Source organism: Petaurus breviceps, unplaced genomic scaffold, assembly GCF_028583685.1.
Source record: "Petaurus breviceps papuanus isolate PSGF00001 unplaced genomic scaffold, PetGlider_PUasm1.0 183, whole genome shotgun sequence".
In the NCBI taxonomy this organism is placed as follows: Eukaryota; Metazoa; Chordata; class Mammalia; order Diprotodontia; family Petauridae; genus Petaurus; species Petaurus breviceps.
The window spans coordinates 14,774,696-14,797,949 of NW_027185791.1; the positions used below are offsets into that span (position 1 = coordinate 14,774,696).

Here is a 23,254-nt window from a genome sequence, read left to right on the forward strand (position 1 = left end):
TTCCTTCCTTCCTTCCTTCCTTCCTTCCTTCCTTCCTTCCTTCCTTCCTTCCTTCCTTCCTTCCTTCCTTCCTTCCTTCCTTCCTTCCTTCCTTCCTACCTCCCTTCCACCCCTTTCTTTCCATCCCCTTAGAACACAGATCTTTGCACATAATAGTGGCCAATAAATGCCTGTTTAATGAGCCAACAAATCTGGATGTGGACTGGCCACTATCCCTACCTCCACCGTACCTCCAGGATGCAGTTTCCTTGTCAGGGACTTTTGGTCCCTTTCTGGGCTGCATATGGATGTGATGGACAGGGGCTGTTGTCATCAAACTCCAATGAACCTGTTTCCCCTTCCAGATGCTTTTGAGGGTATGGCTGCAGAGGGTCTCTGTAGATGGGAAGCCTGGGTTCAAATCCCACACACTCACTGCATAATCCTTCTTAGCCTCTGTAGGCCATAAGCAATTTCCTTGGACTTTCTCTATGAGGTCACAGCCTGACTGAGATTTCTCTTGATGGAGGAAGTTACCGACACTGAGGAAATCACAGCTCCACAGAGCTGCCTATCAGGCCGTGATGGCTTGGGTTATTCAGAAAACCTTTCTGAGATGGAGAGCAGGGGCACTTAGGGGGTGGATTTGGAGCTGAAAGTAACTTTGCAGGTTATCTAGATGAGGGGTTCTTAAGCTTTTTTGTGTGTTGTGTACCAGCAATCTGGTGAAACCTAGGAATCCCTTCTCAGAATAATCTTTTTAAATAATTAAAAGAAATATTAGGTTTCAGTTAGAGGTTAGTGAAAATCATATATATATATATATGTACATATGTCTATGTATACACACCCATATACACATATTCACATCCAAGTTCATGGACCCCATTGAAATCTATTCACAGGTACCTTGAGGGAGATCCACTGGCCACAGATTAAGAATCCTTGGTCTAGACTTATCCTTTTTTATTTACAGAGAAAGAAACTGAGGCCTTGTGATAGTAATGGCAATTAAAGATTCCCCTGTATTGGCTTGGTTTTCAAATTGATTGTGTTAAAACCCAGAGTTTGTTAATCCCACCTGTGGGATGGACTTGTTGATGTGAAAAGAAAGTCCTGAACTGGGAGGAGCTGGTGACGTAGATTTGGAGAGATAAGAGAGAGGCGGAAGATCTTTTTGGAAGCAGCACCTCGTGGAGAGAGAGAGAGACTAAGAGAATTGCTGGTGGCCGCTTTGAATTGCCCTGGACTTTTGAGACCTGCCCCCTGAGCTGCCAAGGACTGAGGAGACATGGCTGTTTTGCTGGTACTTTGTCTGTCTGTTTTGATGTTATTTTGCCAGATTTGTCCACTGGTGAAAGACTGTCCTGTTGAAGAAGTCCTGGAACCTGGCATTTGGTTAAGAAGCCCCGAGACTGTCCTGCAGACAGAGAGTGAATACTGTCCACTGGTGAGGGACAGTGCTGTTGTTGCAGGGGTCTTGGAGACTGTCCTGCAGACAGAATGAATACTGTCCACTGGTGAAGGACAGTGCTGTTGTTGCAGGGGTCTGGAGACTGTCCTGCAGACAGAGTGAATACTGTCCACTGGTGAAGGACAGTGCTGTTGTTGCAGGGGTCTGGGAGCCTTTCTGTTGGTTCAGAAGCCCTGAAGAAGGATTTTCTTGTTGTATGTTTACAGAAATCCTGGGAGAGGGCTTTGCTAATGTGTTCAGGGGTTCTAGGACTGTTCTACAGACAGAGGATGAATTCATGAAGGGACTGGCAATGTATCTCATGGCCTTGCTAAGCCTTGTCTCCCCAGGAACTAAGATTGCTGAGAACTTGCCTCGTGTCAAGATGAAGAAAAGACCTCCATTTGGGTATTAAGTGCTGTGTTTAAACTTGATGTAACTCTGGGGTAGATTCAATTGTGATCCAGGGGTGGGGAACTTTTGACCTTATGTTTGGAAACTAATCTCCATTTGAGAAGAGGGGCTTTGTGGTGGACTTAATTAAGGTATAGCCTAGGGGTGGAGAAGTATTTAGAACAGAGACTTTGTAATTGATTGAATGATTGGAAGGTCCTGGGGTGGGGTAGTCCTTGGAGATTATTTAATCACATTTAGTAAATGCTGTATTTGGAATGATGTCATGTTTTAATCTTCTCTGTTCTTGGTTGGTCACTGAATAAAATGGAGAGCACCCATGCTGGTATTTTGGACCTTGGGAAGTTGCCTTTCCTTGGCATTACATTACAGGCCTACAGAGTTTAAGTGACTTGTCCAAGTAGTAAATGGCAAAGTTGATTTCAACCCAGACCCTAAGATTCCCAAACACTCTTTCCTGTAGACCACATTTCTCTCTCCTCAAGGTCCCTGGTAGTGGTCCCACCATGGAGGTAGCTTTAGCAGACACAGGTATTCCTGAGGGTCTGCCAGGTGCATCCTGGCTCTTGTTCTAGGTAGGGGATGTTCTAGGTAGGTGGAGAAAGAAAAGGGCTAGAGATTAGCTGATGAAAGGCAATTACAAAGCTGAGTGGTTCTATCTCAGCATCTAGAGAAAGACTTTCTTTTGTACCAAATGTTGAACTCTAACCAGGTCACCGATGCTTCTTTTATCCTCCTGCCTACTGCTGCTGCTGCTGCCCTCCTGAGGTTCCTAACAGGGAAAGGCCGAACAGGAGCAATTATGAAGCCATCACTGGTGGGTGAAGCTGGGACGCGGGAGAGGTACTCCAGGTGACAGATGGAGGGGATGGAGAAAGGGAAAGGGGCAGAAATGCTGCCTGCAGCAAGGTTTATTCCTAGGGAATTGCTATTCCTTCTACCAATGACAAGCCCTTAGCTTCCTAAAACATTCTGTGACCTATTCCTGTGTCCCCACCCTTCTCCTCCTCCTTAATCAGAGGTTCTTAACTCTTCTTTTGGTGGCCTGGACCCCTCTGGCAGTCTGGGGAAGCCTATGGACCTCCATTCTCTGAATATTTTTAAATTCATAAAATGAATACATAGTATTACAAAGGAAACCAATCATACTGAATATTATAGTTATCAAAACATTAAAAATTCCAACTTCCATCCATGGATCCGTTGGGGGTGTGTGGAGCTCACATTATGAACCTCTGTCCTACATGGTCAGATACTTCATCTCATTTCAGGAATTCTGCCATATGCTCCATAATTCACATAAGAAGATTGTATTCTTGACCTCCACTCACCAGGACTTGCATTCTTAGCAGTCAGACAGTATTGCACTGAGCCACCCATCATCTCTCCATTAGTATCCCTTGTGCTCAATGGGTACCCTTGAAAGGCATCTGGCTGGAGTTAGGGGTACAGTCTGTGGTTAGGATTAAAGCCTGGGTCTAGAAGTCAGGACAGAACTAATGGGCCCACATGAGGAGTGAGCCCAAGATCATAGGCCAGGTCTCTCTCTAATTGACTCATTGAACCAGTCAGAGACACTACTTCCTACCAACCTCCTGCCTTTTTCTGTCTGACTCTTTTTCTGTCTGTCCTCAAGCTGCCTAGAGCCCCTCAACCTTTGTGGCTACAGTCAAGGCTCTTTCTTCCTCTCCTCTCCCATCCCCCAGAAGGCAGTCTGTCTGAGACCACGGCATAAAGAGAAACCAGAGTAGGTACCTCCCATGCTGTAGTGGAAAGAAAGAGTGCCAGGCGGGAAGTGAAGATTCCTGGGGCTGGGAGACTCATCCCCTCCTACCTAATAATACCTGACCCCTGTGGGTGGCGCTGTAAGGTTTGCTTTACAAAACAATCCTATTTTGCCCTCACAATAGTCCTGTGAGATACTACAGCCATTACCCCCACTTTATAGAGGAGGAAACTGAGACTCATAGCAGCAGAAATGATTTGCCAAATGATACAGTCAGTAAGCGCTGGAGTCCTGCTTTCCCTGACATCAGGTCTAATGTTCCTTCTACAACAATCTTCCACCTATGCGATCTTAGTCCCGCCATACTTGCTAGGGCTCCAGTTCCTTCCCGACCCAAACTACACTAAAGATCAGAGTTCTAACACAAGGATGGAAAGCCTTGTCTCACTGGTGCTACTGAGATGTGGTGGGATAAAACCCATGACTAGAACACGGCTTCGGATAGGTAAAGCTTATTCAAAAGAAACCAGATGAGTGTATGGATGATCACTGTATATTAAGAAGGCAGACTGAGCTGATGACACCTAGAACCTCAATATGGAAGCTTCTGGGTGAACATCAAAGGAGGGAGAAAGACCAGAAGGGACGTCATCAGTGACATACTCCAAACCACCTGGGCAGAAAGAAGACGCAGAGGAATTTGGAAAGCCGTCATGAGCCCAGCACAGAGGCAGGCCATAGCAGTGGTATGGAACTTCAATTATCCAGCCATCTGCTGGAGCTCTGTCTCGGCCAAAAGCAGAGCGGCTAATAATTTTTTGACTTGTCTTAATGATAATTTCATCCTTCAAAGGAGGGAGGAAACAACATGGAGAAATTTTGGATTGGCTCTGATTTTTACTAACAGAGGGAAGGACCTGGTTGCTGGGGTGTGGAGGTTAGAAATCTTGGGGGAAAGTGACCACTCCCTCCTAGGCTTTGTGATAAAAGGGAGGAAGCTTTGATTTGACTTTTCTGAAGAAGCCTTCCTGATCCAATATACTCAAAGTATCTTTCTTGTGTTGATTACCCCTGTTCGTCCTGTACATATCTCATTTATACACAGCAGTCTGTATGTCATTACCCTTATTCGATCATGAGCTCTCAGAGAACCGGTACCATCTTTGTCAGCTAATTTTTTTTTATTCCCAGTGCCTAACAAGGTGCCTGGCATATAGCAGGCTCTTAAAATAAATGCCTCCTGACTGATTGGCATGAACCCTAGATTTTTGGAAAGCAAATTTCAAAGGATTTAGAGGAAGAATAAGAGGAATCTCATGGATGAAAATTCTACTGAAGTAAGTGCAGGAGGGAAGAGGAACTCTCCAGAAGGATTCTGAAGACACAGAAGGAAACAATTCCAGTTGAGGAGGAAAACCAGGGATTGTTTGAAGAGGCCTATGTGGATGCACAGGGAACTCACTGATCAGCTTGGTCTTATTTTTGTAAAAGACATACACAAGATAGAAACAAGAACAAATAATGTAACACAAGTATGTGAGGGTGTCACTGGCCCATAAAAATAGTGGCAAGCACTGAAGTTCAAAATGAGCTGAGGCTGGCCAGGATAGCTAAGGACAACCGAGACAAGGTTGTTTGGTTGGCTGTCTTTTTTACTCTTTTGAGGAAAAGAAGTTTAGAGAAGGACTGCTGCATGAAGGGAAAAAAAGGGGAAAGAGTATGCATTTATATAGTGCCTACTATGTGCCAGGCACCTTGCTAAGGGCTTGATAAATCCTCTCATTTGATCCTCAAAACAACCCTGCAAGGTGGGTACTGTTATCATCCCCATATTACAGCTGAGAGAACTGAGGCAAGCTGAGGTGAAGAAACCTGCCCAGAATCACATGGTAGATTTGAACTCAGACCTTCCTGACTCCAGGCTCAGAGGTGGCTCAGATGATGATAACTGACAATCTAAAAGAACACAAAGTTGATCAAATCTGATTTTGCTTGTTTTCTCTGCCAAGGAGAATGACCTTTGTGCTGGACATGACAGAACAAAATGGCTAACCGAGAATTGATAACCCCAGAGAAATAAGGAAGAGTGCCCCTGGCTACTGCTGGTGATTTTGAGTCATGTGGACAGTGAAGGAACTGCTGGAACTCATCATCTCCCACAGGCTAGATTATAACCTCTGTGCAGGCAACCTCATGTTTCCATTTCCAGTTCTTGTTTTTCTCCTGACCTACCAAGTATCTACTTAGTGTTACAAACTGGATGTCCCGTAGGCATCCCAAATTCCACATGCATAGAACTCCCAGCGTCACCTCTCTTCTGAACATTCCTCTCCCTGTTAAGGGCACTGCATTCTCATTCTTCCAGTCACCCTGGCAATAACCTCAAAGTCCTCCTCATCTCACCGTTCTCCCTCACTTTTCCTCTCCACACATGGCCAACTGGTTGCAAACTCTTGCCTCCACAACATCTCCCATATCCGGTGACTTCTCTACACTCATTTGGCCGTCGTCCTGGCACCTCTGGCACCCCTCCCCTGGACCTCTGAAAAAGCCTTCTCATTGGTTTCCCTGCCTCTAATATCTCCCCTCTCCAACCTAACCCCCAACCACAGTCTGGATGTGTAAGTCTGACCTTGCCATTCCCTAGCTCCAAAAAATCCAATGGTTCCCTAGTACCGGATGAAATACAGAGTTCCCTGCCATTTAAAGCCCTTCATAATCTGACTCAAGTTTCTCTTTCTAGGCTAAATGCACATTATCCCCGCTCATGTATTCTACCCCCTAGCCAAACTGGCCCTACTTCCTATTCCTTGTATGTGATATTTCATCTTCAGTCAGCACGCCTGTGCAGTGGCCGTCCCCCCTACCTGGAATATACTCTTCCTTTACCTCTACCCCTTAGAATTGTTAGTTTCCTCAAAATCATCTCAAATGCTACCTCCTACATGAAGCCTTTCGTGAGCTCCATGGATGCTAATACCTGTCCTACCAAGATAACTTCTAGCTCCTGTTGTACGCTATGTACACTTACATATGTACATGTTATCTGCTCCACAGAATGTAAACTCCTTCATGGGAAGGACATTTTCTTTGTCTTTAAGTCTCCAGGGCCTGGCACACAGTAGGTGTTTAATACTGCTCACTGCTGACTGATGGAATCACTAGCCACAATAAGTGATGCTTGAAAGACAACAGAGACAAGGGAGAGACTGCTAGACCAGGAAAGAGCACATGTTCCAGTTTTCCAAAAAGGGAAGAGAATTGAGTCTAGGAGCTGTAAGCATTCATGAGCTTGACTTCAATCCCCAGTAAAGTTCTAGGTCAGATAATTTGAAAATGGCGGATGAACACCTACAAAAGGAAGCGGTCATTATAAAAAGTCAGCATATCTTCATGAAGACCAGTTCAAGCCTTCTGACCTTCTTTTGCTTTTTGACAGGTTTACTAACCTAATATATCAGGCCACTGCTATAAACATAGTTTACTCAGATTTAGCAAAGCTTTAGAGAAAGTATTTCATATTGTGAAAAATATGTAAGGGTGTGGATTAGACGATAATACAATTAGATGGATTTGGAACTGGCTGAATGGTCAGACTTAGAGGGTAGCCTCTGATGGCTCAGTGTTGATTTGGCAGGTCTCTCCAGTGAGTACCCAAGGGATCTGTGCTTGGCTATTTAACATTCCCCCCAATGACCTGCACAGATAGCATGCTCATTAAGTTTACAGATGACAGAGGGATGGCTAACTCACTATATGACAGAGTAAGGATCTCCAAAAATCATGATCGGTTTGGAGCCTGAATCTAAGAAGGTAAAATTCAGTAGTGATAAATGTCAAGTCTGACATGGGTTCAAAAACTTAAAACCTCACAAAGACAAGATGGGGTAGGATTGGTTAAAATTTGTCTGAAGAGATCTGTAGGTCTTAGTGGGCTGCAAGCTTAATATGAGTGAGCAGTGTTGTGCGGCAGACAACAAAGCTAACATGATCTTGGGCTGCATTAAGACAGGGAGGTGACAGTCCTATACATGGTGCACCATAGTTTAAGGACAAGCTGAAGAACATCCGGCTTGGTTGTCCTCCACCAAGGTGATGTGGGCCTTAAATTCATGTCACATAAGCATTAGCTGAAGGAACTGGGGGTGATGATTCTGGAGAAGAAACGGTAAAAGGCCAGAGTAAAGAACAGGAATGACACTTGCTCCGTTTTGTCCTCAAAGAGAAGAACCAAGAAGAATGGGTGGGAAGTGGTAAAGAGACACATTTAGGTTTGATCTCAGGGAAAAAATCTTCCTAATCATTAAAGCCATCCCAAACCGACAGACATGACTCAAGAGGTGGGGGCTCTCTCTTCACACTGAGGCTGGATGGACACGGATTGGAAGAGATGGCTGCTGAGCTCCTTCCCACTCTACAAGCCTTTGATTCCATGGCACTTGATGTGACTTTGGGGATGAAAACAGCCCTAGACCAGGCAAGGATTCATGAACTATGGCTGTGCCGTGGCTAGGAGGACCTGGATAAGTGACTTTCTCTTTCTGAGACTCAGTGTCCTCCTCTGTAACATAGGGATGATAAAATTTGCCTTGACAACTATTTACAAGGATCTTCTGAGTTAGTGAATGTGAAATGCTTTGAAAAGCATATACAAGCATTTGCTGGTGTGAGAGATTGTTTAGCAATGAAACAAATGGCATTTTCTGGCTGGGTAAAGGGAAGAATTCCTGTAACCTGCTTTAGACTTGTGAGGCAATGTGGCAAGTAAAATAGTCCACCTTAAGGTTTATAAAACACTTTCCTCACAACAAAACAAAACAATGCAACCCACATGAGGTGTGTTGTGTAGACCAGTGGAAAGAATTTGGGCCAGAGAACTGCTTTCAAAATCCCAGCTCCTCTACTTACCAATGTTACCTTGCCCAGGTTTATTAACCTGTCTGAGTCTGTTTCCTCACCTGTAAAATGAGGAAAATAGTAGCTGCAATGCCTAACTCGTAGGGTTGTTGTAGGCTCAAATAAAATAATGTATAGAAAATGCTTTGCTAGCTGTAAAACAAATATTTTTATATAGAAATATCTTAGGACAGGGGTGGGGAACCTGCAGCCTTGAGGCCACATGTGGTTCTCTAGGTCCTCAAGTGTCGTCCTTTGACTGAAGCCAAACAAATTTTGTGAAGTTTGGATTCAGTCAAAAGGTTGAACTTGAGGGTCTAGAGGACCACATGTAACCTTGAGGCCGCAGGTTCTCCACCCTTGTCCTAGGATGTCTAGGTATTTGGGGGAGGGGCACTGAAGAAATGGAGACCCTGCCTTCAATTGGTCCACAGTCTAATTGAGGAGACACAGATCATATAGCAAACAATTAGGGGACAATAAATGGCATTATAAAATTGGTGTTAGATTGGATATAATCAGAGATCAAAATGTGGGGCAAAATAAAAGTTCACGTTTCCATAGCACTTGAAGGTTTATAGAGGCTTTAATCACAACAACATATAAAGTACACAGAGCAGGAATTCTTATCCTCATCTTACAGGAGAGAAAACTGAAGCTCAAGAAGAGAAAAGGGCTGTCCATGTGTGCACAGGAGCTGAGATTCCCATGGGGTCTCCCGACTCTAGTTCCACCCTTCTCTCCTATATACACAAACATGGTGTCTTTAGCAGTTCAGAGCAGAGGCAGGGCCGTGGGCTGGGATGCTCAGAGCCAGTTTCACAGATGACCTCATCCCAGGAGGGTGGGCAGAGGGAGGAGATGTGGAGAGAAGCAGGTAGGACATACAGTCTGGGGAAGAAGATGGAGGTGGGGGGAGGAGAATGCTTAATAAACAGGGAGGAAACTGTTTCATGGTGGGGCCCTGCTGGGAAGAAAGGGAGCTAAGATGACCTTTGCCTCATCCCCATCTGCTGAGCTGGTAGCTGGTTGGGGGATTCCCTTCTGTGAACTCTCACCTCCACTAGTTTGGGGACTGTCAGGGATCTCTGAGGCTGAGAACAGGACAACTCTCTGGAAAGATCTCCATCCTTAGAAAGCAGGGGTCAATGAACAGAGGGTTCTAGGCCATACCGACACTCATATTTACTGTTGGCTTTAGGCACCTTAGATTGTCATCGGTTCCATTTAGGGAGAGATCGTATCTTAATTTCTTTATGTCTCCCTCAGTGTCTAACAAAGCTGTGCCCAGTAGGTACTTAATAAATGACCAATGTATTGTACTGTATTTAATTGCATGTGTACAATCTCTATCAGATTGTGTACAGTCTAGGGAGGGATAGGATTTAGAACTCAAAACTTAGAAAAAGTTAGAACTGTTTTGACATATAATTGGGGGAAATATTATTTTAAAAAATAGTCAGTGAATTGAATGAATCCTTTGGAGGGTCTGGGAAGTCCCTATACCTTCCTGTATAGGAGAAACTGGGGTGATATGGAAGAGACAAGGACAGACTCAGCCCAACTGGAAAGGGTTCCGACTATGGGGAAACCCCCAAGAAAGCCAGAAAATTCTGGTGCTGCAAACAGAATTCCTTTCTAGATCCAAATTCAGAAAAGTCAAGAACTGTTGGTACTTTCAAACAAGGGCTACCTAGCCTTCATTCAAGGTCTTTCCTATACCCAATAAGCCAGGTTCTTAACCTGAGGAATGTTAATTTCTTTTTAAAAAATTGATATTTCATGTATTTTAATTCAACATCATAATCTTATACATTTTAATTTTATGTATTTAAAAACATTCTGAGAAAGGGTCCGTCAAAAGGAGTCATGACACACCAAAAAGCTAAGAACCCCTGAGCTAGAAGGGCCATCATCCCATACTTCTATTTTTGAAATATCACCATATCTCAGATGGAAAGGGGCAATCATCCAAAGGATGGGTCCTTTGACAGTGGGGATGGGAGTAGGGCAGGAAAGGGAGGTTGCTCTGGATTTTGGCTCATGAAGCCCTCTCTTCCTGGAATATACTCCCCTTTTCTCTCAGTCAATCTTCTGAGCTTGGCTCAAGTCTTCCCTCCTGCATGAAGCCTGCCTTGATTTATTGAAGTTCATTCTGACTTCCCATAACCCTTTGACACCTTCAGTCTCTCCACCCACTCAGTACTTTGCTAGGCCATCACCGGGGCTTTGGCTACACCCTTCTTTCTTCCCTATCTCCACTCCTTAGGGAACCATTCTAGACCATCTTTTCTCTACTCTCCATTTCTTCACCCTCCGATTTTATTTTCCTCATTTCCTGACAAACCTCAACACTCTCACCATCTTCCTCCCTTGCTCCCGCTCACATGCTGCTGAACAGAGCTTGAAGAGGTCTCCTAACCACGCTGACTGGCTCCGTACAAATTTACGCTCTCCAGTCTCACATGGGCCCTCTCACTCCCCACTAATTAATCTTCTCTTCCATCCCCCCAGAAGCTGGTCCAAACCCCCTTTTCTTTCCTCAAGCATCCAACAACACTCTCATTCTTAGATGAGCCCCAGGCTTCGTACTTAAGTAAAACTGAGGCTGTCTCCTCTCCCTATCTGACAATTCCTCCTCCCCATTGTAGTCCCTTGCCATCATCCTCCGCCATTTCCTGTTCTGCTCCCTATCAAAGCTAACACTTCCACTTGTCCCCTTGACCCCATCTTATTCCACCTTCTTCAGAAGATGGACCCTACCATCACCAACTCTCCCTCTAATCCTCAGTCCCTTCCCTGCCTGCTGGTTCCTTCTTTACTGCCTACAACAACTCTCCCCCACGCTAAAAAAAAAAAAAAAACCCTCGTTAGAGCCCACCATCCCTACTATCATCTCATGTCTCTCCTTTTCGGTCAAATTCTGAAAAAGCCATCGACGCTGGGGATCTCTACTGGCTTTCCTCTAGTTTCTCATAAACTCTCTGCTATCCAGCTTCTGACTTCATCATTCAGCTGACGCTCTCTCTTTTCTCCAGAATCGAGAATAATCTTTAATTTCCAAGTCCAGTGGCCTCTTCTCTGTCCTCAGTCTCTGTGACCTTTCTCTGTAACCACTCTCTCCTTCTGGACAGCTTTTCTCTTTGAGTTCCCATGATTCTGCTTGCTCTCTTCTGTTTTCTTCCTACCTGACGATTGCTTTTCAGTTTTTGTTGGTAATTCACCATCCATGACCTGCTACCAAACTGTGAGGCCATCTCTCGTCTTCCTGATCTACATCTGGCCACTGGACTCGGGTGGCTCCAGAGAAGAAAGTGGGGCTGGTGACTTAGCACAGCCCTCCCTCACTTAAATCCAAGTCACTCGCATGTCACAGCATCACCTTCCTGAGGTCACGGTCCTCTTCCAGAACGAAGGACAAACAGCAACAGCCACCCCGCAGCTCTGCCTTGGGCCCTCCTTTCTTTTTTCTTCATATAGTCTCCCATGGTGACCTCATTAGTTCCTATAGGCTCAATCACCATTTCTAGGCAGATGACTTGCAGATTTATTACAGAATGTTCCCAAAATCCTGGTGCCGCGTTAAGCCTTAATAGGACACTTGAATAGCTTTTGGAATACCCTGAATATCCAGCTCCGGTCTCTCTCCTGAGCTCCAGCAACATATCACAACAGCCTAGCAAATACTTCAGACTGGGTGTCCTGCAGGCATCTATACTCAGCATGCGTAAAACAGAACCCTTCTTCCCAATTTCCCTGTTACCATCAAGAACACCATCATTTATACTGGACACCCCGATATCATCCTGGACTCTCACACACATTCTCACGCACCCCACATATTCAGTCATTTGCCAAATCTTGATGCTTCTACCTTGACAACACCACTCTCATATATCCTCTCCTCTCCACTCACACTCCACCTTGGTTCTGGCTCATCCGAGTCTCTCGTGGACTGTGGAAGTAGTCTCCCAGTTGGCCTCCCTACCACAAGCCTCTCTTCACTCCATCCCACCTCCCTACAGCTGCCAGAGTGGAAACCTCTCTAAAGTGCAGGCCAGTGCTGCCCATGCCTGGAGGCTGGAATATGAACTCTGGCATCTAATGCTCCTCACAGCCTGACCCCTTTCTACCTCTCCAGTCTTTTTATACATTTCTCTCCTTGGACTTTGTGATCCAGCCAAACTAGACAAGCTGCTGTTCCAACACAAGACACTGGATCTCCCACCTCCATGCCTTTGCACCCCATCCCCAGAATAGACTGCCTGCTGATCTCCACCTCTCCAGAATCTCCAATTTCCTTTTTAAAAATTGTTTTTCCCAATTTCCTTGAAGACTCAGATCAAATGCCTCCTTCTGGACTCTTCCCCAGAAACCTTTTCTGATCCTCCTCTCATGCTGGGCCCTCTGTCCCATAACCACCTTGTACTTATTTGTAATGAATTATGGATATACTTTAATGTATACATGCTGGCTCCTCCAGTTGAACAGGAGCTCCTTGAAGGAAAAGCTTGACTTTTTTGGCTTGTATCTCCAGTGCCTCAGACACAGCAAGCAATTAATAAATACAGACTGACGGAGCGACTTACTGAAACATTATTGCTCTCAGGGACAGAAAGTCTTACCCTTACTTCATGGAACAGCTTATAGAGGCCTACCTCCTCCAGGAAGCCTTCCTCTCCTCTCCATCCACACTATAAAACCCCGACAGAAAAGGGCTGGGTCTTAGGCTGTTCCTCACCCCGCCACAGCACAGTCTAACCTAATTGCACAAAGTTGGCACTCGATACACACTCACTGACTGGAAGTGAAGAACCAAGCATGCCCTTTCAGGGAGAGTAAACAGTAGGGATCCTGAGACAGGAACTGCATGTGAGTGCAAGGCTTCTGGTGAGCTGGCCTTTGTATGCACGCATGCATACAGCGATGCATGTGAGTTTATATTCTTGAATGTGTGGTACATGCATATGTACACATATGTACGGTACATGCATGCTAAGGGATATGGCAGCCAGGCACCGACACAGGGGTGAGGAACGAATTCTTTCATTGGTGGTCCAGAGACTTAGAGACCCTGCGCCTTGCCCCCTGTGCACTCCTGCTGGTTCCCACCCCCCACAGGGAGAAGAGGGGGAATGGCAGGCCCTGGAAGAGAGCTGGGGAGCAGGGCAGCAGGCTGGCAGGGACCTGGAGAGGACGGCTGTCCCCTGGGCTGAGCCACACCCCACCAAACTGTTTTTGTCCCAGGGAAAAATATTCCTCGTGGTGCTTCTGATATGGTAGCAAGGTAGATAATAAGCAGAAACCCTGCATTCGGGCTTCCTCATCACGTGGTCCTGTGAGACACAGAGAGCGTCTCAGCCGAGAGAGGTGGAGAAATAATGACCAGAGGCCCCTCCAAACCAGCCACCCAGCACCCCGCCCCGCTCTGCTGAGGACGCCCAAACACTGCCATTCCCCCTCCCCACCCTGATAACGTGTCTGCAGGGCCTCCGCAGCTCCCAGGGCAGGAGCAATGAATGCAGGAACATACCTCCTCGCCTGAGATGGGCGTCTGCTCTTCCCCTCCTCGGCTGTGATTGATTAAAGGATCAGGGACATCTGAGAGCCTGGCCGTGGCGGGAGCCGCCACCGCGACTCCCTTTGGACTTGAAGAGCTTCCTTGCCTGCTGCTTGCTGCTGCCGTGGGCTGTCAGGCAGCTTTTAATCAAGGTTTGCTTATATCTGCAAAGGCCTTTCCCACAGGGAGGGAGAGAGGGGGAAAAAAGGTGGGGGAGGGGGAGGGGGAGGAAGGAGGAGGAAAGGAGGAGAGGGGGAGAATGCATTAATATTTCAGCTACCCTCTGTGCTTATCTCTTCCCCTCCTCCCTCCCTGCTGCCCACCCCTGCTCCTTTATCAGGGAGAGGGTCACCACGAGGGAGGGATGGGATGAAGGGCAGATCGCTGGGTCAACACCCAGCCCCCACTACGCCAGTGCCCATCCTCCAACTTCTCAGCTGGGAAGGCAAAGGGGAGATTATCCAGCCGGGACAGGGAACAGATGGCAGCTACCTACTAAGTGCCAAGGACTGTGCTAGTATCTGCCCTCAAGGAGATCACACTCTACTGAGTCACCATCCAGACTGAGACCAATCTGTCAACAAGAACCATGGCGGGGAGGGGCGGAGAGGGTTACAGGAACGAGGGAGAGGGTGGCTGGGCTCTGCTTGTTTCTGGTGGGGGGAAACCCACGGAAAAAATAGCATGGTCAGTGGGGAGAGAGTTGGGATGCTAAGGGAAGGTGGGCGAAGGAAGTGCCTTCGTTCATCTTTCCTCAAAACTAGCTCCAGCTGGACCCCAGCACCCATGCACCTCCCATGGGGACTCATGTACCTCCCATGGGGACCCATGTACCTCCCATGGGGCTGGCTCTTTGGCACGAGAAGGTGAAGGCAGAGGTGGAAAGAAGCTAAATCTAAGAGGGTAGGGATGGACTTGTAGCTGGGAACATCTAAGTCTGGGTCACAGGCGGAAGGGAGGGCTGAGAAAAACAGAGGATGGGGATGGAGAAGACATGTTTAGAAGAAACAGGGGAGCCTGCAGACAGCCTGAAGATTACACAAGCTGGGTCATGGAAACTGAGGGGACTAGCTGGACACCCTGATCTCCCCCTTGTCCCCAGTCTGGCCCCCTCTGCTCCAGCCAGGCCCATCTCTTCAGTGTCCTCCTTACAGGCCAGAGACGGTATGGTGGAGAGTGGTGGACTTGTAGCTGGGAACATCTAAGTCTGAATCCCAGTTTAGAAGCTAAACAGCCATGTGACCCCCAACTTCTCATCTGTAAAACAGGAATAATAAAGGTACCTATCTCACATGTTTGTGAGAATCAAACAAGATAATGTGTAAGTGCTTTGTAAACCCTCAAGCCCTACAGAAATGGAAGCCATTACTGTTCCATACTTATGTCCAACTCCACACCCTTGCTCCCTCCCGAATGCCCTTCCTGTCAATCTATGCTGCAAGTCCAAATCTCTCCTATCATCCAAGGTCTGGCTTCAGTCCCTCCTCTTGTGCACAGCCTTCCCAATGTCCTCTAACCCACAGAGATCTTTTTCTCCTCTGATTGTATGGACCTGTTCTGCATTGTTCTGAGATTGTTTCATGTCTTTCAGTCTTGTCTCTCCAACCAGGATGAATCCCTCTAAGATCAAGGGCTGTATCTAAGCCCAAAGCTCCTTCAACTTTCCCGGATTTTTGTTGAGGGCTCCACTATCCTTCCAGTCCCAGAGATTCACAACATAGCAGTCTTCTTTCATTATTCCCTCTCACTCACCCTCCAAGTCTAATAACGTGCCAATTCTTGCCTCTTCTACCTCCTCACCATCTCTCATGTCCGCTCTCTTCTCTCTGCTTGGATCACAACCACTCCAGTTGAGGCCCTAATCATCTCTTGCCTAGATTACCGCAACCCTGTCCTAATTGGTCTCCCCTTCATTCTCTTCTCTCTCTCCTTTCCAAACCAAACTCCCCAAAGCAACTGACAGTTGTAGGATGAAAGTCTGACCATGTTTCTCCCTTGCTCAAGCTTCACCAGGTCCTCGCGGCTGTTAGGATAACATTCAAATTCCTCGGGTATGTAAAACCCTTCACAATCTGGCTCCAGATGATCTTTCCGGGCTCATTTGCCCGTTATTCCTCCTGGTGAGCTCCACTCTGCAGACAAGCCGGCTCCCTTGCTGCTCCCCGTACCTGACATCTGATCTCTCGACTCCCCTTTTCATGCTCACGCGTGGGATACCTTCCTCCTTATTTCCTTCTCTTGGCACCCTGTGTCTGCCTTCAGGGCTCAAGTGACACCTTCTTCAAAAGGTCCTTCCTGACTTCCCTAGTTTTTAGGGCCCCCAAATGAGATGACTCTGTATATATTTTGTACACATTCTTTATTTTCTTAGTTGTAAAGGTGGTATTTCCCACCCCACCCCAATAGATCTTAGCTTTTTGATGGCCTGAACTGGAAGCTTTTCCATTTGTGTTCTAGTGACTAGCACACTGTTTGGTACAAAGTAGCAGCTTAATAAATATATGTTAAGGACACTGAGACCCTCCATACAGATGCTGCGCTAACTTCATTCATCCATCCATCCATCCATCCATCCATGCATCCATTCATGTCTATGCCAGAGTACCACACTGGGTGCTATGAGAAATACAGAAAAGACCCTGGACTGCTCTTAAGGAGTTAATAATCTAATAAATCAATAAAATATAAGGTAATATGTTATAACTGCCAGAGACCTAATGCAAACCTAGGTCTGAGGTCATTCGAAGGAGGGACATACCACATCTATTTGAGGAAAACAATAGGAATGACAAATCAAGGAAGGTATTATGGAGGAGGCAGCATTTGAATTGAGAGAAAGGAAATCCAAGACATTTAATCAGGGCAGGACCTCCAACGGGAAGTACTAGGGAATTTTCAGTCCCTTTCCCCTGAAGGAGACCATAGTAAGGCCATAAGCAAGAGCGTGCCTAAATGTACGGGGACAAAGTCTGGTGCCCTTCTTTTTCAAAACATAGAAGCAGTATACTGAATTTGGAAGCAGAATACCTAGGTTTGAATCCCTGCCCTCCTACCTACTACTGACTGCGGCCTTGAGGCCACGTGTGGCCCTCTAGGCCAAGGTTTCCCACCCTTGACTAGGCCAAAGTAAATTCTTCTAGGAAACCCTCCATAAAGGGATTATTTCTGTGAAGCTTGGGTTCAATCAAAGGCCCAAACTTCCATGGCAACATGTATGTGACTTGTCAACCACATGAGGAGAAGGGCCACTGTTGAGGACCTAGAGGGCCACGTGTGGCCTCAAGGCCGAAGGTTCCCCACCCTGGACTAGGCCAAAGTAAATTCTTCTAGAAAATCATGGAGATAGACATGATGACTTCTAAGGTTCCTTCCAAATGTAATCTGTAACTTCCATGGCAACATGTATGTGACTTGTCAACCACATGAGGAGAGGCAGGGTTAAGGGTAGAAAGGGAATAGGCATTTATACAGCACCCACTGTGACAGGCACTGTACTAAGGGCTTTTTAACAAATCATTTCATTTAAACCTCAACACAACCCTACAAAGCAGGTGTTACCATTATCCACATTTAACAGAGGAGGAAACTGAGGCAAAATAGTGGCTTGCCCAGGGTCACACAGCTAGTAAATGTCTGGGGGCTGGATTTGAACTCAGGTCTTTCCAACTCCAAGTCCAGGGCTCTATCCCCTGGGCCACCAGGTGCCTCAGAGGAGGGGAGTCAAGGGGGTGGTATTTTCCTGGGATTCTGCAATTTTAGGTAGGGGTCTGTCCCAGTCTTGCCTCACACAGAAGAACCATTTTTAATCATCCTAATGCATTTCAGCCTGCAGACGAATCCTGGGGCAGGAGTAGGGAGCCTTGGCATATTATCAGCTTTCTTTCAGCATTCCACAAGTTTTCCAGCACACTGTAAACTGCCCCCAATACACACACCTAGGGGCTCAGTGCCCTCAGGTGGTCCAGGGATTTTACAAAGGTCCACCCTGGGGTAATGGCCCCTTCTCCGCATCTTTTCTATACCCTTTTTCTGCAAAAACAAAACATAAAAAAAATAATTTCTCCATCCTGAGTTCCATCTTGCCAAAGATGCTGCACTCAGGCTAATTTGATGAGCCAAGAAAGGCAGAGTGGGGGGTTAGGAATTCTAGATTCTATATTTACATCTCTGCCACTAATATACTATGGGACCATAGGGTGAATTCTCCTTTTCCTGGATGAGCCTCAGAGTTCCCTTTATAAAATGAAAGGGTTAAAGTAGATATTTCCAAAACCTCTATCAGATCTGAAACTCTGTGGTTCTAATTCCAGTAAAGGGCCAACCGTGATAAAAGGCATGCTAGCAAACATTTCTATTTTAACAGGGGCCTTCGATGCCCTAACCCAAAGAAGCATCTCTAATGGCAGAATTTCAGGAACTATGTCAGACTGGTGCACAGTAGCTATCTTTGGTTAGGGGCCTTTCATTATCATGTAGGTGGCCACTAACTACACTATACTTAATGCTAGCTCTCCCTGGCCACACATAAAAAGTCCATCCAGAACATTCTGTGTGGTAGGCAACAGTGGAAACCTGGGCCTCTGGGCCTAAGATACCTTGTTACTGCCCTGACACTTATTCTTTCATTTCTGAACAGCTGGCACCCAGGCTAACACCTCTTTTCTCCCCTTGCCTGAACTGAGAATCAGTGGTCCTGGGTTCTAATCCTTGTTCTGACACTATTGGGCAGCAGTTTCCTCATCTGTAAAGTGACTAGACTGGCTTAGATGGCCATGAAGATCCCTTCCAGCTCTCATCTGCGAGCCTTTGAAGTGAATTTGGTTTATAAAGCTTTTGGTGTTTCCCAACAGCCCTGGAGGTAACTCCAGATGCCCTAGGGTACTGATTAACCAGGACTGTAGGTCGATGATAGTTGGACATCTGCTCTCTTAGGATGGGGGCTGTATTCAGTCTATTCTGTGCCAAGCAGACTATGGGCACCCATTCATTTGTTCATTCATTCATTCATTCAACAAACATTTACTAAACACCTACCACCTACTGGGCCTATGAAGAACTCTGTGCTTGGCACTGTGGGGTGGACAGATAAGATAACAAGCCAATGACAAGCAAAAACCTGTAATACTCAGTCCTGCCCAAAGGAAGTAAGTAGCAAACAGTATGTGGATAAAGCATGGGGTTCAGTTCAACAATTCAATTCAAGAAACACTTATTTAATGCCCATGGTATAAACAGGCACAGAACTTACAGTCGAACATGACACAGAGAACTCTAATATGCAGCACTGATATTTTACATGGTGAGAGTATTAGAAAGGTACAAAACCGTGTGTGTGTGGGGGGGGTGTGGTGGGCAGCGAATTGGGGAAGGCTTCTTGGAGGAAGCGGCATTTGAGTTGGCCTTTAAATGATAGGTAGGAATGCAGCAGGTGAAGTGGGGGAGCGTATCACAGGCCTAGGAAACGTGACTGAAGGCAGGAAAGTTCAGGTCACGTTCAGGGGACAGAGCACAGACAAGGAAGGTATCTGAGCTGAGCCTTAAAGAATAAGCAAGGTTTTGACAGGTAGATATGCTGGGGGGAAGCTTTGCAGGCAGTCAGGAAAGCATTAGGTAGGTTTAGGGGATGGCTTCTGGCCTGCTTAGCCCCCATAAATAGAAATGTGATGGAACGGCTAGCAAGGTAAGAAGGAACTAGACTGCAGCAATAATAGCTAACATTTGTAATCTGCAAAGTGTTTTACCTCTCCCTTGCTCTTTGCAACAGTCTTGTGAGGGGGCTGCTGTTTATCCTCATTTTGCAGCTGAAGAAACTGAGGCTGAAAGAAATGAAGTGATTTGTTCTGGATCACTCAACTAGTAAGAGTCTGAAGTGGGATTTGAACTTGGCTCTTCTGGACTCCAAGTCTAGGGCTCTATCTGCTAAATCACCTAGCTGTGACGGGGCTTAAGTGCAAGACCAAGGAGTCTGGATTATATCTAGTAGGTGGTGGGGAAGGAATGGCTGTGAAAAAGTCTGAAAAGGTTGGGGTTTTTTGAGGGGGTGAGTGGTGCAGCAGAAGAACTCTTTTCAATAAGGAAGATTAATCTGGCAGGCATGAGGGACAGTTTAGAGATCAGCAGAGTAGTTAGGCAGTTATTATAGTCAGGTAGAAGAGGATGAATGCCTTGAGTCAAGATATTGCAGAAGACTGGGTAGATCTGAGAAACATAAAGGAGGTAGGATCAACAATGTTCAGCTCACAATGATTACACCCCAAATTCAGGCCTAATGGGAAAAAAAGGCAAGCACAAGATCCTGGGGCAGTCCTTCAAGGGGCTCTCTTCTCTCTCTCTCTCTTGCTCCCTCCAGAAGGGAGGCTGCCTGCCTTCCTTCCTTCACATAACAAGCATTTCATAACCATCTACTCTGTGCTAGGCACTGCACGAGGTATTGGGGATACAAGTGCAAAAATGAAACACTTTCTGCCCTCAAGGAACTTACATTCTGTTGGGCAGAAAGAACACGGATAAATAAATACAAAAGAAAGGGCAGGGATAGGGACTCGTGAGCCTGTGGTTTTACTGGTATAGAGAATTCTTGAATGAGGAACATCCCTCTACCAACACAGGCTGGAACTTTAGAGTTTTAAAATTACTTTCAGCACTAAGGAGATGGTAAGCGCCTTGCCTGGGGTCATAGAGCCAGCATGTGCTAAAGTCAGGACTTGGACCCAGGCCTTTTTGGCAGCCAAGTGGCCCAGCAGATAGAACACTAGAGGAAGGAATATTCTAGTTCATAATCCTTCCTGGGACACTTACTAGTTCTTACCCAGGGCAAGTTTTGTCTGCCTCAGTTCCCGCATCTGTAAAAATGGTATCCATGATAGCACCTACCTCCCAGGGTTGGCTTGAGCATAAAATAAGATATTTTAAAGTGCTGCATAAATAAATGTTAGCTATTATCATCATTTCCTGATTCTGAGAACAGTTCTCTATCCACTGTGCCACGAAAACACACACGAAATAAATACAAAATGCTTTTTTTTGGAGGGAGATTCAGGAAACAGCTCTTGTAAAAGGTAGCACCTGAACTGGATTGTAAACATGTATTTAGTCACTTATGCCTGAAGAGATCTGGTGATAATGTGGGAGGGGGGTGGTGGTGGAGAGGAGGGATCTGGGATAACAGGGCCCTGGGATTCCCTTTGGTCCTGGATGGGGTAGTTTCTGGCTGACTTGTCTCCAGGTCCACCAGGTCTGATCTAAATACAATGGTAAATCAATTGCAGAATGGCTGAACACATTGTGGTATATGACTAAAATGGACACTATTGTGCTATAAGAAATGACGAGGATGGTTTCGGAAGAAAAACCTGTGAAGACTCATAGGAACTGATGCAAAGTGAAGTGAACAGAAGCAGAAGAACGCCATATACAGTAACAGCAACATCTTACAATGATCAGCTGAGAAAGACTTGGCTGTTCTCAGCAATACAATGATCCAAGACAACTGCAAAGGACTTATGATGAAAATGCTATCCATCTCCAGGGAGAGAAGGGATGGAGTTTGAGCTCGGATTGAAACATAATTTTTTCACTTACTTTTTTTTCTGGAAACATGGCTAATATGGAAATAAACGCACATACAAAAATAAAATACTGTGGTAACTGGCTTCACCTTGAAGGCACAAGTCTCCAAACAAGAGCCTCCTGGACTGGGGACAGTCGAAGGAGGAATAAAATATGACTGGAGGGAGACTTTCAACTTTGTAGTCCCAAAATCCTGCAATCACGACCCCTGCCTTGGGCCATGGGTCAGCAAATTGCATAGTTAGAGAGGCATTCCTCTGAGTTAAAGTTAGTTAAAGGCCCTATCAAAATGCAGGGACCCTATCTAAAGTCATTATGAGTCATTAACACCTTAGAGGGGATTAGTTCACAAAAACCTGCCTCAGACTGGGAGATGTGATGAGCAAATTTGCATACTGAAGAAGGAAGAAGCAAAGGCCCTGAATATAAGGAGGAGCTATAAAGTCCTCTGGTTGGCGCCAAAGATGTGGGAAAGTAAAAAAAAAAAGGTAGGTGATTTGGCATCTTCTTTTCTACTTAAAGCACTGGAGCCCTCAGAGGTTAAGGGACTTGCCCAGGGTAACATCACCAATAGTTGTCTAGACCTTGAACTAAGGTTGCCCTGACTCTATGGCCAACTCTCTATTACCAATTCTCAAAGTGTGCTCAGGGAGGGAACCCTTAGGTCTGAAGTTAAAACTATTTTCATAATGTTACATGAATGTTTTAATTTCTAATTCAGAAATTAATTAAAATTCTCAATAGATGTAACTCCTATAAGTTCTTTGAGGGTCCTTAATAGTTTTTAAGAATATAGAAGAGACCTAAGAATGAAAAAGTGTGAGAGCCACTGTACAGCATTCTTCCTCTCTTGGAATATACCATAAGCTTCCTGACAGCAGGGACCATGTCTCTTCCTGAACACCATCTTCCCTTCCCCAAGCACATGGCCTGGGGATGAGCACACATTAGGGAAGAGAAGGCCCACAATGTAGAGCCATTCTGGGGTCTCCTTCTGCCTGAGGGCATGAGGTAAAGAAAGTGAAAAGAGTGAGTCAGACTGTATCAAAGAGGCATCACTCCCCAAATTGATAGGCTTAGGGAACTTCTCCTGATGTCTTAACTGCTTCAGGTGAAGAAGATCTTTCCCCAGCAAGGTTCCCCTCTCTGCTTCCTTTCCCTGGTTTTTGGCAGGATTACTCAAGAGGTTGGCCCCACCCTTTCTCCCTTACTAAAAAAAGACCCCAGTAAGTGTTTTATGAAGGATTCCTTTGCTTGTTCCCAAGCAGATCCCTGGGACAAAGCACTTGTAAGTCCTAGAGTAAGGCCTGTGCCTCTGTGTTCAACTGAGACTTGAGACCTTCACTGTATCTCATGTAAGTTGATTCAGCACAAAATAAATACTTCTCTGCTGTGAAGAACCAATTTTTCTGGCATTAAAAACACATGCAATTATAGAAAGCCACATGCCATGTTGTGCCCCCTTCTCTACCCCAGAGTTTTGGGACCGAGGCAGTTTCTCAGGAGGGAAACTTGGCACCTTCCTGAACACTATACCCTATGTCACCAGATTACCCAAACTTGGCATCTTCCTGAACACTACACCCTATGTCACCAGATTACCCAAACTTGGCATCTTCCTGAACACTATGCCCTATGTCACCAGATTACCCAAACT

The 23,254-nt window shown here is 45.9% G+C and overlaps 1 protein-coding gene across 12 annotated transcripts in view; it reads right to left on the bottom strand.

The window, feature by feature from the left end:
* RAI1 (retinoic acid induced 1) overlaps positions 1-23,254 on the bottom strand; it is a 325,207-nt gene that overhangs the window by 81,301 nt on the left and 220,652 nt on the right. For 7 of the 12 annotated variants that reach the window (XM_069087880.1, XM_069087886.1, XM_069087888.1 and 4 more), the window contains one exon: positions 14,002-14,192. The exons of 2 other annotated variants lie outside the window; for them this stretch is intronic. The gene's annotated coding sequence lies outside the window, so the exon portion shown is untranslated. Of the gene's footprint in view, positions 1-14,001; positions 14,203-19,769 lie in introns of all 12 variants that reach the window. 3 more of the 12 variants (XM_069087881.1, XM_069087889.1, XM_069087890.1) reach the window with 2 other exon arrangements.